At 36.8% G+C, this 3,874-nt stretch overlaps 2 pseudogenes; both read left to right on the top strand.

The window, feature by feature from the left end:
- The first annotated feature begins 62 nt into the window (after window positions 1–62).
- Window positions 63–180, top strand: LOC111728952 (annotated as a pseudogene).
- Window positions 181–2,140: 1,960 nt separating this feature from the next.
- On the top strand, window positions 2,141–2,258 carry LOC111728954 (annotated as a pseudogene).
- Window positions 2,259–3,874: the final 1,616 nt, after the last annotated feature.

Raw genomic sequence — 3,874 nt, 5'->3', positions numbered from 1 at the left:
GTGCATGCCATGAAAAATTGTTCTCTGCTGCCATCTTGTGGGAATTTTGAAAATAACGACAATTCTACGCCATGCTATCCTGAACACGCGGGATCTCGTCTGATCTCAGAAGCTAAGCAGGGTCGGGCCTGGTTAGTACTTGGATGGGGGACAACCTGGGAAACCCAGGTGCTGTAGGCATAAATGATAATACAAATTACACTCCAGGGTATATCATTATAAAAGTTTTTTCTGTTGCCATTTCATGTGAATCTTGGGAATAACAAGAGTGCAACACGAAAATTGTTCTCCGCTGCCATCGCGTGGACATTTAAAAAATTACTTCCAGGTGTATTTCATCACAAAAATTTTCTGCTGTCATCTCTTGAGAATTTGGGGAATAAAACTTTACTGTAGGTCATCATGAAAATTCATTTTCTGCCCCACACTCGTGTGCATCTGGAAATTACACAAGAGTGTAAGTAAAAAAAAATTATTCTCTGCTCCCATCTGGTGCGCATTTTGGGAAAAACACCACAGTATACGTCAAGTAAATTTATTGCTGCTATATTGTGTGTAATTAAAAACACTCCAGTTTATGTCATTTTTAATTTTTCTCTACTGCCATTTGTGTGAATCTTAGAAATGATTTAGGAGATCAAGTCATAAAAAATTGTTCGCTGCCATCTCGTGGACATTTTTAAAATAACACCAAGGTCCATGTCATTATAACGATTTGTTTTTTGATGCCATATTGTTGGCATTTTGGAACTAGCACCCAAAAGTAAGTCATCGTAAATATTCATTCACTGCCGCAATCTGGTGGTAATTTTGAGAATAACACCACATCGCATGTCATAAACCGTTATTTCTGCCGCTAACTTGTGCAGTTAGATAATAAAACCTAAGAGCATGTTGTTGAGCAAAGTTTTTGTCAGCAGCCATTTCGTGTACATCTTGAGATAAACACAGGAGTGCATGTTATGAAAAATTATTCTCTTCTGTCTTCTCACAGGCATTTTGGAAATAACATGCAATTGTGTCGTTGTAATTAATTTTTCTGCTTCCATCTAGTGGGCATTTTAGAAATAACAACTGAGTGTAGGTCATCATGAAAATTCGGATTCTGCCCCTAACTTTGTGCATTTTTGGAATAACACCAGAGTATAAGTAATAAAGTTATTCTCTGCTGCCATCTGCTGTATATTTTAGAAAAAACACTTCTGTCATCATGAATATTAATTCTCATCTGCCACCTGCAGGCCATTTTGAGAGGAAGACTAAAGCACATGTCACAGAGAATTATTTCAGCTTCTATCCTGTGTGCATTTTGAAAATAATTCCCAAGGATGTGAATTATGAAAAGTCGTCTGCCACCATTTCATGTGCATCTTTGGAAAAACACAAAAATGCATGTCATGAAATATTCTCTGCTGCCATCTCATGTCCATTTTTAAATTACAAGTTAGTGTATGCTGTCATAAAAATTTGTTTTCTACTGTCATCTTGTGGGCATTTGGGGAATAATACCCGAGTGTATGCCATCATGAAAATAAATTTTCTGCTCTGATTTACTGTGCATCTTCGAATGACACGAGTGGAAATAATCAAATATTATTCTCTGCTGCCATCTGGTGGACATTTTGTATATGACAAAAGAGTGCATGTGGAGTATGACATGAAATTCTTATCTCTTCTTACATTTCATGTTACCCTGGAATGAACACAGCAGTGCATGTCATGAAAAATTGTTCTCTCCTGGCTTCTCGTGAGCATTTCGAAAATAATGCCCGCATATATGTCATAAAAAATTTATTTTCAATCCTGATATAGTGTGCATATTGGGCAAAACATATTATGTACGTAATAAAATGTTATTCTCTGCTGCTATCTGTGGCGATTTCAGGATTAACACTCAGATATTTCTCATCATGAATACTAAATTACTGCTGCCCTGTGCTGGGAACACCACAGCGCATGTCACAAAAATCTATTTCTGTTGCCACTCCTGTGCTATTTATAAATAACAACCAAGAGAAAGTCATCAAGAAATAGTTTTGTCTGCTGCCACTTTGTATGCATCTTGAGAAAAAAAAAAAGTGCATGCCATGAAAAATTGTTCTCTGCTGCCATCTTGTGGGAATTTTGAAAATAACGACAAGTCTACGCCATGCTATCCTGAACACGCGGGATCTCGTCTGATCTCAGAAGCTAAGCAGGGTCGGGCCTGGTTAGTATTTGGATGGGGGACAACCTGGGAAACCCAGGTGCTGTAGGCATAAATGATAATAATACAAATTACACTCCAGGGTATATCATTATAAAAGTTTTTTCTGTTGCCATTTCATATGAATCTTGGGAATAACAAGAGTGCAACACGAAAATTGTTCTCCGCTGCCATCGCGTGGACATTTAAAAAATTACTTCCAGGTGTATTTCATCACAAAAATTTTCTGCTGTCATCTCTTGAGAATTTGGGGAATAAAACTTTACTGTAGGTCATCATGAAAATTCATTTTCTGCCCCACACTCGTGTGCATCTGGAAATTACACAAGAGTGTAAGTAAAAAAAAATTATTCTCTGCTCCCATCTGGTGCGCATTTTGGGAAAAACACCACAGTATACGTCAAGTAAATTTATTGCTGCTATATTGTGTGTAATTAAAAACACTCCAGTTTATGTCATTTTTAATTTTTCTCTACTGCCATTTGTGTGAATCTTAGAAATGATTTAGGAGATCAAGTCATAAAAAATTGTTCGCTGCCATCTCGTGGACATTTTTAAAATAACACCAAGGTCCATGTCATTATAACGATTTGTTTTTTGATGCCATATTGTTGGCATTTTGGAACTAGCACCCAAAAGTAAGTCATCGTAAATATTCATTCACTGCCGCAATCTGGTGGTAATTTTGAGAATAACACCACATCGCATGTCATGAACCGTTATTTCTGCTGCGACCTAGTGCAGTTAGGAAAAAAATTGAGGGATTTTTTTCTGCAGCAGCAGCAGCCATTTTGTATGTATCTTGAGATAAATACAGAAGTGCTTGTCATGAAAATTATTCTCTGCTGCCATCTCACAGGCATTTTGAAAATAACAGGCAAGTGAAATGTCATAATAATTTTTATGCTTCCATCTGGTGGCCATTTTAGAAATAATACTCGCGTTTAGGTCATCATGGAAATTCATTTTCCGCTCCCATCTTTGGAATAACACCAGAATGTAAGTAATGAAGAGTTATTCTGTGCTGCTACCTGGTGAATATTTTAGTAATAAAACCACAATGTTTGTCGTCCTGAATTTTCATTCTCTGCTGCTATCCGGTGGGAAATTTAGAAAATAACCTCATGGTGTTTTGGGAAGAAGAGCACAGCACATGTCATAAAAAATTATTTCAGCTGTTTATATCATGTGATTTTGAAAATAATACCTAAGAGCATGTCATTATAAAAAGTAGTTATAAACAACCATTCCATATGTATTTTAGGAAAAATACAGTTCATGTAATGACAAATTCTCTGCTTCCATCTTGTGGGCGTTTTGAAAATAACAAGCAGGCGTAGGTCTTTAAAAAATTTTTTTTCTGCTGCCATCCTGTGGGCATTTTGGGAATAGCACTCAAGTATATGCCATGAAAATACATTTTCTTCTCTCATCTACTTTGCATCTTGTAATACACCAGCGTGTAAGTAAATGTGATTATCTGCTGTCATCTGGTGGGCACTTAGGAATAACACCGAGTGTTTGACATCATTCTCTCCAATCACCAGGTGGGCGTTTTGTGCATGACAGAAGAGTGACTGTTGGGCATGATGTTATGAAAGTTTTATCTCTACTGCCATCTCATGTTTATTATTTCTGCACGAGATAACAGCAGAAATAGTTGTTTTA

This window comes from Pteropus vampyrus, unplaced genomic scaffold (assembly GCF_000151845.1).
Source record: "Pteropus vampyrus isolate Shadow unplaced genomic scaffold, Pvam_2.0 Scaffold239, whole genome shotgun sequence".
Lineage (NCBI taxonomy): Eukaryota > Metazoa > Chordata > Mammalia > Chiroptera > Pteropodidae > Pteropus > Pteropus vampyrus.
Note: the sequence above shows the minus strand (reverse complement) of the source record. Positions and strands in the feature narration are given on the sequence as shown.